Here is a 16,337-nt window from a genome sequence, read left to right as displayed (position 1 = left end):
ATGAGATGTGATAGTCTTAAAAATACCCATGTCATTAAAAATACCAATCACCCAGATTCCAAAAATCTATTCCAAAGACATGATTCTATATATGGAAATATTTTTTAATATGGGCTCTTAGCTCTGGCTTTTGATACATAGCCTTTATTATGTTGAGGGACATTCCTTTCTATACCTAATTTACTGAAAGTTTTCATCATGAATAAAGGTTGAATTTTGTCATTTTTTTTCATTGAGATGACCATACAGGTTTTGTTCATTATTCCATATGTGGTGTATCATAGTTATTGATTTGGTTATGTTTGATCATTTTTTCACCCTAAGGATAAAACCCATTTGATCGTAGTGAATTATCCTATTAATGTGCTGTTCAATTGAATTTGCTGAGCATTTTTTAAAGATTTTTTTGCACTGTTGGTCATCAGAGATATTGGACTACAATTTTCTTTTCTTGTAATGTCCTTGTCAGGCTTTGGTATCAGGGTAATACAAGTTTCATAAAATAACTTTGGAAGTGTTCCCTCCTCTATTGAGTTTTTTGTGAAGAGTTTGAGAATGATTGACATTAGTTCTTTAAATATCTGGTAGATTTCAGCTATGAAGACTTTTGATAAAATTTATATTATGTTGCTCTTGAATGGAATGTTGTGTATATGTCTATTAGGTCTAATAGGTCTAAAGTGTAATTTTGCTGAATGTGGAAAATTGAAGTCCCTATTATTAAACATTGCAATTTATCTCTCACTTTATATCTGTTGAATTTTTAAATATCATTAGGTGTTACAATTGGGGATGCATATACATTTATAAATAGTATGTCTTCTTGATGAATCTCCCTATTATCATTAATAATTGCATTGTTTGTTTACTTTTCAGGTTTTGACTTAAACTCTCATTTGCCTGATGTAAGTAGAGCTACCTCTGCTATGTTTTGGTTTCCACTTGCATGGGATATCTATCTTTTCATAGCTTCACTTTCAGACTATGTCTGTTCTTAGAAGTGAGGTGAATCTCATGTAGACAGGATAGAGTTGAGTCTTTTTAAAAAATCCATTCAGTCAGTCTATATTTTTAGATGGAAGAATTTAATCTACTTACATCCAAGATAATAATTGAAAGATAAGGATTTACTTTTTAATTTAATTTTGTTAGATTTTTTTTCTAGTATTTTACACATACTTTGTTCCATTCTCCCCCTCTTTCTATCTTCCTCTGTGGTTTGGTGGTTGCCGCAGTCTGGGTGGGCACAATTCAAGAGCCACTTGTCAAAAGAAACGAACTTCATTTTTAGAACCACACACACCAAACAAAACAGCTCTTCAGGAAAACCTTCAGATCCCAACTGCCACCACCGGCTTCCCACAAGCCTCTCAACCTCCCCCACTACTCCTGCTCTTAAGGCCGATTGGCTGGGTCGTGTGGGCGGAGCCAAAAAAAGTCCCCCAATGAGCAGCTCCGTAGTCTGAAAGGGCAGGGAAACAGCCCAATGAGCATCACCGCAGAGGAGCCAATCAGCTAGAAGTTGCTGGGGCCGCTGTGAGCCAATCATCAGCTGGCAGTCTGAAAGTTTGCTGGGGCCCCTTCAGCTGTGGCTCTCAACAGGTGGTTTTCTGTAATAATGGGCTTTTAATTCTTTTTGTCTTTTGTGTACCTATGGAAAGTTTCTGCTTTGTGATTATCATGAGGATTACTTAAAATAAGACTATGCATTCATTTTACCAGGAATGTATGTATTTTTTGTATGTTTTCTTGATACAAATTAGCATTTTTTTCTTTCAGCTTGAAGAATTTTAACATTTTCTGTAAGGCTGGTCTAATGCTGAACAACTTCCTCAATTTTTGTTTCCTGGATTAGGATTTTATTTCTACCTCATGTCTGAAGAACAGCTTTTCTAAATGATTTTGATTGGTAGTTTTTTTCTGTCAGCTCTTTGTATTATCCCCTTATCTCACAGCCTATAAAATTTTTGCTGTATTGAGGCTCTTTTTTATGTAATATGCTTCATTTCTCTTGATACTACCAAAATAATTTTTCTTTGATCTACCTTAGTTTGATTATAATGTGAACTCCTCAATTTGTTGAATTTGACTGGAGACCTCTGAGCATCCTATTCCTGAAGATTGTCCATCTTTCCCCAGATTTAGGAAGTTTTCAGCCATTACTTCTTTAAATATACTTTGTCTTTAAATATACTTTATCTCTCATACTTCTTAAAATTATGCAAATGTAGTTCTTCTGATGGTGTCCAATAATTTTTACAGACTTTTAAAATTCCTCTTCTTTTTTCTCTAGCTGATAATTTCAAATGTCCTAGACATGAGCTCACTGATTCATTTTCTGCTTGATCAAGTCTGCTAAAAACAATTTCTATTGAATTTTTCAATTCTGTTGTACTCTTCACCTAACATATCTTTTTTATTGTTTATGCCTCTATGTCAAACTTCTTGATTTATTACCTTATTGTTTCTCAAACTTTATTTAATTTTTCTATACACATTTTATTTTAGCTCATTGAACTTTTAAAAGATGTTAATTCTGAATTCCCTGTCAATAATTTAATGAATTGCCATCTCTTTCAGTGCCTTATTAATTTCTTTGGGTGATGTCATGATTCCCTGATTCCTATTTATTTATTTATTTATTTACTTATTTGGTGGGTGGGAGGGGTACTGGGGATTGAACTCAAGTGCACTGAACCACTGAGCCACATCCCAGCCCTATTTTTTATTTTATTTATAGACTGATTCTCTCTGAGTTGCTTGGCACTTTCCTGTTGCTGAGGCTGGCTTTGAACTTGCCATTCTCCTGCCTCAGCCTCCAGAGCTGCTGGAAATATAGGCATGTGCCACTGCACCCAACCTTCCCTGATTCTTCACATCCTTGTGTCCTTTGATTTTTGTCTGTGCATTTGAAAAAGAAACCACCTTATCCAGACTTTCTTCGTGTTCTTTGGCAGGAATACACCTTCACTTTTTAGCTTATAGGATTCTGGATGGGCCAGTTGGTAATTATGATAAGCGGGCAGATTTTGCTTCTGGGTTCTTTAGTTAGGCTAGTCCATTGTCTTTGCTCTCTGAGTATGTAGGGCTACTGGATGGGCTCCACTATCTGATGAGATGACTGGCTAGACTCCGAAATGAGGCAAAGCTACTGGCTGAGCACTTCAATAGCCTCTCCTCAAGTAGGGATGCAAGCTGTATTTATTAGTCAGATGGTATTGCTTTTTGTATTCTACATTTGGGCAGGGTCGCAGTATGGGCTCCAATTTTGTTACAGCTATTGCTTGGGACAAACAGAAACAGAAATTATGCTCAATGGGGATGTACAGTTGAGGCTTGTCTCTCTGCCTAGGAATAGCTTTGGGGTGGGTGGGCTTGGGTGAGGTTGGAATTAATACATGTTTAGACTCCCATACTGAGTGGGGGCAGCCACTATGCTCTGTATAATGTATGGTGTCCATTCAAGCCTTCAGATTGGTTCTGAGTCTGGGAGGGATGGCTGTCTAAAGACTTAAGCCAGGTCGAACTCCTCAGTGTGTTTCTATGAGCAGTCAGCACAGCTTAATGGGTAGGCAGTTTCAGATCACCCTGGTGGAAGAAATACTGCCAAAAGCTAAATCCTTGTCCCCGATGCCAATCCAACAATGAGGACACAGCTTTGATAAAAAAAGAAAAAGAAGACTTCTTGCTTTGCTAGCAAAGAAGAAACACAGGGGATTCCTGTCCCAAAGCCTGTGATTCTTCCCATCAGCAGGATCCGGGGGCTTTTAAAGAGGTAAAGGCTACATTCCACATGTTCGCAATCTGGAGTTGTAATTTGTTAATTTGGGAGATAGTCATTTCTGACATCTTCAGGTACCATCCACAAAGTCTGGACTTCTTTGTTCCTATGGTGGGCGTGTACTCAGGGACAGATAATTATGCCTAGGATGGGGAAGAAGGTAATCCTGTTTCCTCTGAGATTAATGATGGGAGAGAGATTAGGGAGGAGCAGGGAGACAGGAAAAGAAAGAAACGAGTCTATTTTTAAACATAAGTAGCAGAAGCAGAACTGCAATTGTTATATTCAAGGATAAAGTGGACTACTGCCTCAGAAACAGAATAACTACTACCACTATTTGCATGCTGCACACTGTGAGCCTTGCCCACTTTCTTTGTTTCTACCTGACTCCAAACAATCTAGCCATGTTTTGATCCTTATTGTGCCCCATGAATCAAGACAGTATTGGCTCCGGAGAAAAATCCCACAGTGCTGAATAAACTAGATGTACACTTCCATTTATCTTTTCCCACTAGGAAAATCTAGGAGAATCCTCTCTGTGTGGTACCATGACAACTTTGGAAAGGCAATGTGGTCAACTGAGAGACCTTCCTCTTACCGTTCTAATGTGTTTCTGGCACTTCCAATTCTGCCATCTTGCTGAAGTCACTCCTGTAAGGTCAGGCACTGATGACCAAGAAGATAGATTAAAAGGCTGCTGAAGGAGGCTTTATTGAGATTCGCTCCTGGGCCAGACCCTCCAGTCCAACAGAGCAAGTCTGGGGAATCTTGTACAGGCCCAGCCAGACTGGAATTTTTATTGGGCTTGGGACAGGAAAAGGAGGGCTTGGGATAGGAAAGAGAAGTTTTTAGAGTCCCTTGTCCTACTAGGGTTTGTTGGGGAAGCTAGCTGAGATCCAGGATTGGTCAGGAGACACCGCTGATTGACAGGTGGTTCTGTTGAGGCCTGATTGGTGGGTTGCCTGGTGTCTTATTCTTTAGCCACCTCAAACTGACCTAACAACTCCTTTTCCTATTTTTTTTTCTTTCATTGTATTGTTGTGGCTCCTCAAGTGGATCCTAAATTATCCAGAGTTAATTTGTTCATGATAGATGACAAATTACTGGTCTTTGTGGAGAAGAAGAAGGCTGAATATATTACTCTGCCATCACACTCACATCAGTCCTCTGAAAATTAATCTCAAACTTCAAATAATCTTATATTAAGTATATTTCTTATATTATTACTTTCAAACTATTTTATATATCATGCAGAATAATTAAAATAAGGAATTAGGTTATTGTTTTACAAATCATAATGTTCAGAGTGTAAGAAAAGAAGTAACAAATATTCAGTCGAAACTATGCAACATAATTTTTTAATGAATCTTATAGTTTTATTGAAGTATCATTGATGTGGAATAAAATGCACACATTTAAAGTGCATATTGTGATAAATTTTGACAAATTTTGACATGTTGCAGCACCCATGAAGTCAGCATCACAATCAACATGGCAAGCATATCCTTCACCTCCAAAAGTTTCCCTAGGACTCTTTGTAAAATCCCTCCCTCCAAACTCTTCCCACCCCTCTTTCCCTTCTCAAACAACTACTGAGATCTGACATCATAAAGAGTTTACATTCTCAAATTTTTTTATGTAAATGGAATCAGAACATGTACTTTTTTCAGGCTTTTTTTGGTGTATTGTAATTATATGTACTTGTGGGATTTATTATGCCATATTTTATACAGGAACATGACATAAATTGATCTGTCTCATTCTCCAGTACCTTCTTTTTCTCTTACTCCCTTGCTCTATTCTACTAATCTCCTTTATATTGTCATTTTAACTAGTAAATATATATTCACTAATACAGTGAATATATATCACTAATATATGTATGGAGTATTCATACATGAGCATTGCATAACTGGGTAAATTTTTACTCCATTACTTTCACATGTCCTTCCTTTTCCGGGCCATCTGTCCCTTTCTTCTACTCTATTGGTTTCCCTTCTTTTCTGTGAGATCCTCTTATTTATTCTTTTACTTTTTTTCCCTCTAGATTCCATATATGAGAGAATACTTTTGACTGTCTTGGTCTGGTTTATTTCACTTAGCATGATGTTCACCAGTTTGATTTCATTCTTATTTATGATTGAGTAAAACTGCATTGTGTACATATACTATGTTTTTTTAATACCTTTTTTTTTGATGGGCACCTAGGATGCTTCCATACTTTGGCTATTTTGAATTGTACTTTTATAAACATTGGTATGCTTGTATCACTATAGTATGCTTATTTTAGTTCTTTGGGATAAATACCAAGGAGTGGAATTGCTTTTGTCTCACTCAAGTTACAATGGTAGTAATCAAGAATACAAATAAAAATAATTTCTTGTGAGGATGTGAAGGAGAATGTCATCTTACTTATTGTTGTTATTACTTCAAATTTGTACAACCACTTTGGATTGCAATATGGAGAGTCCTCAAAAGACTGGGATTTGAACCAGCCACTCTTTCTTGCTAAGAGTCACAGCCAAGTAATATGTTGCATGGCATTTTTGGTTGAAAGGTGAGGCCAGCTAGCCATTGAGATGATATGATTATGTTAAGATTTACATTCATATGGATTTTGGACTCCTGCTGTTCACCTCGGCCTGCTGCAGGACTCCTGGAGAGTTCCCATTGGTTGGGGAAGTGCAGTAGGAGGGAATTCCGGGGGGGAGGAACTTGCTCCCGGGTTCTGGGAGGACTCTGGGAGCCCAGTGGGTGGATCGGCAATCTTCCCTGGCGCAGATGGAGCATTGGCGGCAGTTTCAAAAAATAAAGTTTGTTCCTGCTTGAGTGGCTCGTGATTTTGTGCCCAGCCAGACTGCGTCATTTTCTTTAAATAAATTTCTACTATTTTGTTTCTTCTCTTTCTGAAATTCCCATAATTTAGAAATTATTTCTCATGATGGTGTCCCATAGATTGTATAGAGTTTATTTATTTCTTTTCATTATTAAGATAAGAATAGTGCAAACTGAGCTCTCTCCCATCTATCAATCCATACATAAGTACAGCTAACACAAAAGAAATAGGGCCAATATCCATGTGCCATGAAAGCTTTCCTAATGTGGAACCTGCTTTTCCATTCACAGACATTTCTTAAATTCCTAGGAATAGCATGCAATAAGTGTTAACCTGCTTTGCATGAATACTGTGTATCAGGTTAATGCTGTATGAGTTACTCAGATGACCTAGTTTCAGAGAGCTGTCCTATGAAGATGGTACAATTTTTATTCTCAAATATCAGCTGAAAAAGCTGAAGCTTATGACATACATATCTTTTCCAGTGTGACATAAATACTAAGTGATGAAATGGGCTGGGTTTGTAGGAAAGCAGCCTCAGAACCTCCACTCCTGAATCATTACACCACCTGGCATCCCTGCAGCTTCTCAGTGAAGAAATTAATCATTGATTAAGGTAACACTCACAGGAAGCTCTCCCTTTGCTCCTAACCTTAATTAACAAATAATTCCCCATGGTCAAAAAGAAGAAGAAGGAAAAACTGATATGTAACTTTGTTCACAATTGTGACATTAATGGAAAAAAAGAATTTTAAAAAAATCAGTCTGTGGGGCTGGAGTTGTGGCACAGTGGTAGAGCACTTGCCTGGTATGTGTGAGGCCCTGGGCTCAATCCTCAGCACCGCATATAAATAAAATAAAAAAGATCCATTTACAACTAAAAAAATATTTTTAAAATATTCAGTCTGCAATTGTAATGCAAAAATAAATAAATAAATTTTTTAAAAAATTTTGAAAAAGAGATGTAGACATTGAAAAAAAATTCAGTCTATAATCATGTATGACATGAGTACTAGAAAGTAAAGATTATTGCTACTGGAAAGTCATTTTACACTTCAGAACAAGGGACTTAACTTACATGTTCTATACCTTATATCTTGTCAAAAGGAAAAAATTGCCCCTGATATCATGATAATAGTAAGATTATAAAATTATTATCTACAAAAGGCAAAAATGAAAGTATGGCTCAAGTTACATGACAATTTTTAGTCTATTGAGGGTACAGCTTTTTCTTTCTTTTGTAACATTAAAGTAAGCATTTGATGAGCAAAAAGAGGAAATATGAGGTTAGTATTTCATCTTCCCTGTACAGAAAGCTTGCTCAGACATTGTGCAGTAGCCTGGCTGCATTTCCACCAGCCCTTCTAGAAGGACTGGAGTCCTGGCCACAGGCCAACCTTTTGGAGCTGGGTTCTCACACGGCCTCCAACTGCATCTCACTGAACACACATGTGAAAGCCATCTGCATGCTGGGTTCTCCCATTTCCCTAGATGGGAATTAGAAGCCCATTTCCAGTCAAGAAGCAGAAATGAGATAAAAATTAAGCAAAACACTCACTGCTCCTTCACCACAGACCACTTGCTTGTCCTTGCTGAATTGGCAACACATGGCTACCATGGTGGCCATTTTTCTGGTGAGGGCCATCAACTCAGCTGAGGTCAGCTGAGGCACTTTCTTCATATAAGCAATGAGAAACCTGAAAGAAGCATTTTTCACCAAGTCCTGCTGAGACCCTCATGAGTTTCTGGATTCTTCGGTCCTCTCAAAGACCCTCTCTGACATCAGAAGACTCCATATTTGGACTGACTTTGAGGATGCATCAACTCTCAAGATCACTCTATACTATCATTGTCCCAACATGTCATCATGGAAAGGCAAATTCTGGGCAGAAAGTTGACTTCTATTCCCAACCTCAGTGACCCATTGATTTTAATTGTGATTTTTTCTTTCTTTTTTCTTATTTTATTTTAAATTTTTTGGTGTTTTTAATGGTGAGAAACTATGGAAGAATGTATATCTTTATGGCAAACATTTGTAAAGTTTGGGGAACTCTGGAGTTCCACGGGCCATTCCTCCCCTAAATGGAAAAATAGGGAAGGCTAACCTCTTTCAAGGGAAATGTGTTAATCAGATTACACTGACTTCCATCCAAAATAGCAATTGAAATTAAAGTAGCCTTAGTTCAGTAAGTTAGATTTATATTTCCCTCACTTGTTAGTAATTTTAAATTACTGAAAATATTATTTACAAAACCATATCCATTTTGTAAGTAATGTTGTCCCAATTTCTGGAAAAGGCCACAGCTTTGCTTTGCCAATGCTTAGCTCTCCTGCATGTATTTCTGTAATTCTTCTTCCTGGAAATGTAAGCACAAATGACAAAGATGGGATCAAACCTCATGGAATAGCACTGTCTTTTACTCAACAGCACAGTTAGGCACTGGATGGGCTCACTTTCTGGGTAGAAAATGGCCCCCAGTTACAGGAAACGTATGAGTTTATATAGGTTACATTGGGAGGTGACTTGGCCCTTGAAGACTTCAACAGGATGTGGACAAATGTTGCAAACATTTGAAACTTGTTTTTACTGGGTACTGTTTTTACAGGGCAATGGAGGGTTCAGGGCTCAGCTCAGCATTCAGTGCTTAGCTTTGTCCTCCAGGGATCACTGTGTTATCACAGGGACAGGATTAATGTTTAGTTTCACTATCATTGGGAGAGAATTTACTTTGGAAAGGATCAATACTTGTCCTCTTCCCAGGGACTGCCATTTTAGGATTGATATGAACTCCTTCCTGGGAAGGAATTCCCAGGAAAAGGATTGTCCTATCACTGGGAAAGGATTTACTGGAGAAGGATCAATGTTTTGCCTTCTCCCTCCCCTCTCCTCCCAGGTTGCAGACTCTCTTGGGGGTTATCATGTTGGGCTGTCATTTCCATATCCCTCAGGAGATACAAACATTATTGCATACATTTTTTCTCTCTTCCTGGACACATAAGTAGAGAGGACACATAACTTTATATAAAATTGACCAATATTTTATGCTATTGTGAAAACAATCTTAGAGGCTTTTTAAACATGGTGAAGTATAAATTTTAAGAATGAAAGGAAATTGACTTGGAGAGATTTAATTTAAAACTTTATGAATCACAAAATTGTTTGGTAGCAGAACTACATCTTTGGACAAATATTTGTATTTCTTTCTGTATAAAACTCTTGCCTTTCTGGATCTGTCCAGAAATGAATATTATCGTTATTCTGTGTATCAAAGAATGTTTGGTTAACATTTTTATTCTTGAGTAAGGCACTATTTGCTGACTATTAGTTAATAACTACTTAATGTCTATATTACTAGTTCATTGATATAACTAGCTAACTACTAGTCAATAACTAGAATATTTCAAAGAGTGTTTTCAGTGCTGGGGTTTGAACTCAGGGCCTGACTCATGTACTCTACCACTAAACTGCATCCACAGCCTTTTTTAAATTTTGTTTTCAGACATGGTCTTACTCAGTTGCCCCGCCTAGCCTCTAACTTTCAATCCTCCTGCCTTAACCTCCCAAGTAGCTGGGATTACAGGTATATACCACCACATCAGCAATTCTTAATGGATACTGTCAATCCATTTATTTCAGGTTCTCCCTGAAATTCTCAATCTACTTACCCCTTTATCCAGACATTCATGAGGGGTTTCAGACTGGATACACTTCTCAAATAGCTCCTGGTATCCTTTAGCAACTCTTAGAGTTACTGGAACAGCAAGCTCAGGATGTCTTCTTGAATAATCATGAACAAAACTAAAATCTGTGGGGAAAAATATCATATCCTTGGAACTCAGACAAAATGAAGCCATTGCTTCCCTAATCACTTCTGTGTAATAGTGTCCATGGAAGTTTAAAACCAGATAAATAAAGAAAGCTGAACATCAAATATGATCTGAACACTTGAATGACAATACTATGAATATAAACCATGTCCCTCCAGTTGTCCTGTAAGATAGCATTTCATTTTCTTTCTTAGCTCACTTTGTAGTTTCAGTTGCGGAGTTTTATGTTCATTAGTTGTGTCTACATTAACACTGCTTTAGGCAGTAAAGAGACAACCCTTTTAAGATAAAATGCCTGCCCTCTTCGCTATTAGACAGAGGTAGAAAAAAGCAAACAAAAAATAGATCATCTATCTCAGGTAGTGATACATTGATAAAGGGAAAGAGAGGAAAGGAGGTGACTCCTACAAGTTGAGAGGACACTAATTTAACAAGGGGTCAAGAACAGCTCCTCTGGGCAGCTGATATCAGAACAGAAACCTGGGTTAAGGAAGCCAAGCAAGTTCCTGAGGGAGAACCATTTATGCTCCTAAGATCCCTTTCAACTGAAGAACTGCTTCCATTAAGCAAACAATTAATTAGCTTTAGAGATGTGTAGATAGATGTGTAAACTTAAAGATAACTCTTGAATTTACTAACTGTACTCCCAGATTATGGAGATTGGTGGTATTAAGCTCTTACACCAATAAAATGTCAACATGTGTGTTCTTATTCTGGTCTTGGTTCTAATTTGCATAACTTTATTAGCAGTTCAAACAATGCATGATTGTCTAATTTTAATGTAACAAAATGCAATATCTTCAGGGAATATTAGAAAGAAAAGTGGGCCATTATTTTCATTACTGCATCAGAATCAGACTCTTAAATTTGGAAGAACCTTGAAGATAATTATGTATAATGTCCTAAGAGTTGCACATATGCCCCCTTTAATAGTGTCTATGGACATATACAAAAAGGGAGAATGTATTAACCTGAATGCCTAATTCCCTAAAGGCAAATGGAATGAGAACTAGGTCTATGAATTCTATTACAACAAATTACTCTACTGCAGATGTCTCTAAATGTGTCTTGATTTTCTTAAAATATATAAAATGTATTCAACAAATAGCAAATAAACCTTCTATCTAGCATTATATATGGAATTATATTTTGGGGAAAATTTGTTTAAATGTGCATAACCAAAAAGGCACATTCTTAATCATAAGTCCTTCATATTACAAAACTATCCATATCTTATTTGTCTGTTCAATAGTAGCCTTCAGATGAATAACATATTATGATGACAATAATTCTCACTCCAGAGAAAATGATCTCTTATGTGAACACACATTTGCAGAACGTATTACCTTGCTAAGAAGATGTTTCTTTCCCCTGAAGAAACTTGGTTGAAATCTCTATCTCCTAAAAATCTGTTCAGAGTTGGAGACAAACCTTCAGGTTTGTCATCATTTTCTGCATAGATTATTCAATGACCTAGTTCAAGTGTGGGCAATTTGCAGCATTCTGCTATTCTGCTTGACAGAGCATCTTGTGGAGAACAAATGTATGACATAATTTTTTCCTTGTAACGAGAAAAACCAAATATAAGTCTTAAAGTTTTATTCTGTAAATAGGACCTCAGAGCCAGTTCTAGGGTGGAAAGGAGGAAGGAAGGAAAGAAGGGAGGGAGGGAGAAAGGGAGAGAAGTCAGGAGGGAGGAAACTGCAAAAGACAAATTTTCCACCCCATCTTTACCAAGAAGGAATAAGTGGAAAAAATTAAAAAGTCCTAGAGAGAATAAAGAGGAAAGATAAGAGCAGAAGAAGGAAAGAAAGGAGGAAGGAAGGGGGAAGAAAAAAGACACTTTTCTTGTCTCCCATCCTAAAAATACTTTCCTCACTCCTTTCCAGATATCCATTTGTTCAATTCTTTTTCCCATAGTTGTCAGCTAACCACTATTATCTTATTTCAAAACAAAAGGGAAATGTGCTACTAAAACCAATTGCACCTAATAGTATTCAGATTCACCTCTCAAAACACTTGCAGCTGGTGTCATGGAAAGCAAACTTACCACTCTATCAGAACAATCTGCAGTGACCCACTAAATCCGCCAGAGGGCAGTGCACTCCAGTGGCCAGAAAGGGGAAGCTCTCAGATACACCCCTGTCATGGGACTGAAAATTCCAGGCATTCTCAGCAGGATCAACTAGAATCCATTCTTCAGCTTTTAAAATCTAATTTACATATCATATGGAAATTAATTTTGCCATTTTAAAGGAAAAGAGTCTTTATGAGTTCCAATTTTTAAAAAATGTTTCCTTTAAATAACCATAAAATCAACAAATTTAGGGCTGTGGATGTAGCTCAGTGGTAGAACATTTACCTAGTGTGTGTGAAGACCTCTATTTGATTCCTAGCACAGGGAAGCGCAGGGGGTGGGGGGGGAGCTAGTTAAGAAAATCAACAAAATTGCCACTTAAAAATCGAAAAAGCTGATTTCAAAGAAAAATGAAATCGTTCTTATTGTGTTCCTAATCTGTGTGTGAACTCCTCTAGATGAGAAAGGCAGTGAGGTGGCAAAGTTTCCAGTTCATCCTTCCCAGCTGCTCACTCCAGGACTCTGTTGTGCTCAAGGACTGTCTCTCTGAGGCCTTCCTGCACCCTGCTGCTTGCAGACTTCCAAGACTAGCTGCCATGGGAGTGAGTTGAAATAAGCATTTTACTTTGCATGATCAACCCTCTAGAATCCAGGATCCAGCCTGGTTTTCAGGTCATTTGAGCCTCTGAGAACAGTGATTTAAGCCTCCTTTGAGAGAAGGGTGTGTCACATAGGACCAGAGAGGAAGAAAATTGGGAGTAGACAGGTCTCTTGTACAATATCTAGGATGCCTAGAGTTGGTCCAAACAGCCACACTCCTTTGATCCCTGCTGAGATGGCATATACAAGGAATCTGATGCCAGGATTTTGAGTTTTGTTTAATTCTCCTAAAGCCCTTTATTCACACCTCTCTTAGGTGTGGCTAGCTTGATTAAACTCAGGGGCACTAGAGCACTGAGCTGTATCTCCAGTCCTATTTTGCATTTTATTTAGAGACAGGGTCTCACTAAGGTGCTTAGTATGTTGCTTTTGCTGAGGCTGGCTTTGAACTGCTGACTCCTGACTCCCAAGCTGCTGGGATTGCTTGTATTCTTTTTGTTGTATTCAGTCATTCAAAATACTATAATAGAATGCCTTCCATGTTTCAGGCATTGTCCTATAAAGAGAACAGCAAACAAAAGACAGTCAATGTCCTTTGTGTTCCAGATAGCCACACTGCTTTGATCACCACTGACTAAGGCATACATAAGGAATCTGTTGGTAGAGGTTTGGGTTTTGTTTAATTCTTCTAGAGCCCTTTATTCACACCTCTCTTAGGCCATGACTAGCTTTTGGCCTTGGGAGCAATTCCTCCTGTTCTTTTAGTTGCATTCAGTCATGCAAGGAACTGTAATAGAATGCCTTCCACATACCCATACCGGGAATTGTTCTATAAAGAGAACAGTAAACAAAAAACAGTCCCTGACTTCAAGGAAGTCACTGTCTTATCTCTTCTATCAGACTAGAAATTCCTGAAGGTCAACTTATGCCTTCCTAACAAGTGTCCCTCACTGTGGCTAGCCCCAAGGAAGTACTCAATATATATCCATATTGAAGAAATATGAAGAAATAAATAGAAGGAAAAGCAAATACAATAAAAGTAAAGAGCTTGCCTCTGAAGATATTATACGGAGTTCTCCTGAGAGGTTATATCTTTTTTAAACATAAGAAATGTATGGGTTCTGGTCTCACAAAAATGAGAAGTGAAAGCCAGGATTAGAAAAGATGGTTTAAGCTTTATTAGCAACAAGTGGGTAAGTTACTTGGTCACCTAATTACCATACCCTGTGACTAGCTCAAGCCAGACAGCCTCCTCTCTTTAAGAATCAGATAAGAAAGAAAGAAAGAAAGAAAGAAAGAAAGAAAGAAAGAAAGAAAGAAAGAAAGAAAGAAAGAAAGAAAGAAAGAAAGAAAGAAAGAAAAAAAAAGAGCAGAGATATATCTTTTTGGAACAAGACTCCTCACCTCATCCTACAGACATTCCTAACACACTAACACATTTACTGTGCAACACTTCTCATGTATGTGGGCCACGTCCAAGACCAGCTTCTGAATTTCAGTAAAAATCATTCTGGGAAACTTTGGACTTGGTTTAGTAACAGTTCTAGGGGGAGAAGAAATGATTTAAAGATCAATTTGGGTTAACTATCAGAATGATGTAGCATTCAGAGAATATCAGCACAGTTAAAACTCAGAGGTAGAAAAGAAACATGTTGATGTTTCAAAAGAAAAGGAAGCACATTTAATGTCTTGTCAAATCCTGCTCAGTCTTTCAAGGCAGTAGCTCTGAACATGACAACCTGACCTCAAAACCATTTGAAATAATTTACCTTTTTTATAAAGCTTTCTTGGAAACGGAGATGAATTTTATGTTTTTGCTTCTCATCCCTGATGTCAAGCATTGGGGATCATCGCACGGAGTGGATGAAATATTAAAAATATTCAATTATCCAGAGACCCCAGGCTTCATTCTCCCTTGGGCTCTCTCCTGCTTTGGGAATGATTGCAATGATTTTTTTTTGGACTGAGGCCAAAGTAGGAGTTGCATAAGAATGGGGGAATGGGAGGGTGGGAGTGCAGAACATAAGGGGAAGAGAAGGGACTTTTTTTTCAACTTGAGCAAGCATTAGACTTAAAATGAAACTACAAAGCACTATTAATTAAGAACAAGTTGTGAAATAGTATACACAATGAAGTATATGGAAAATGACAATCCTCAGGACAGGGAAATGACAACACCCCAAAACTGTCTGACCCAGAGGAAGAGGGAGGAGGAAGGCAATGACTAATCCTCTCCCAGTAAATCCTTTCCCAGTAGCAATAAGCCCTGAGGGAGAAAATCAGACTTTCATCCCTTCCAGGGCTCATCCCAAGCATCACCACCAGAATCAAACATCCATCCCTTCCCAACAACAATGGGTCCTGAAGCGAGGAGACAGATGCTGAAACTCTGGGTCCTGGACTTTTACCCTTTCCTGTTGCTAATGACCCCGAAAAGGAGAAAAGCAAGTAGTAAAGCTCTGGGAAACAAGGAATTCCAGAGAATTAAGTAGTGACACCATCTTCTGAGATTATTCCAGTGACCATGAGTTTGGGGCTTTTTACAACTTCTTTCCTGACTGTCCAATACATGCTACTTCTTTCTCCAACCATTAAACCACCCTCGTTGTAAACTATAAAACTCAAACCTCTTCTGTAACTGGCGGCCATTTTTCTATGAAGAAAATGAACCCCTCCAGTGCCTCACTGATTGATCCACTAGGGAATAAAGGAAGGTTGGATGACCCCTTTGAGGGCTGCTTCCATCCCTGTGATTTGTGTTTTCATAATGGTGCTGGTTATTGTTGCTTACACACAGTATGAAAACAAATCTATAAAAAATCTATAAAAAATAAAAAAATACAAACAACTAATATGATTATAAATGACTAAGTATGTAAGCTCCTAGATGAAAGTATGGTATAAGTAATTACCTCCAGGAACAGGGAAAAGAGGCCCAGTATTAGGTATAACATCTCAACTTCTTTACAAAAAAACTGTAAAGACTCTTGCACTTCATCAGTTCAGTACAGTTCATCACTCCTATCCATGATCCTCCAGATCACCCAACCCCCTCTTCCAATAATGCTTCTCCAAACTTCTTACACATTTCATGTATTGTCATCCTAAACTGTCTCAAATTTCTCCAAGAATGACTTTTTAAAAAAATTTAATTAGCCACCTTTAAAGTCATCTCCATCTTTTTTGTCCCTCACTAGTTCTCAGAGAGTCCCAGT

Source organism: Ictidomys tridecemlineatus, chromosome 9, assembly GCF_052094955.1.
Source record: "Ictidomys tridecemlineatus isolate mIctTri1 chromosome 9, mIctTri1.hap1, whole genome shotgun sequence".
NCBI classification, from domain to species: domain Eukaryota; kingdom Metazoa; phylum Chordata; class Mammalia; order Rodentia; family Sciuridae; genus Ictidomys; species Ictidomys tridecemlineatus.
The sequence above is the reverse complement of the archived record's forward strand: the minus strand, read 5'-3'. Positions refer to the sequence as shown.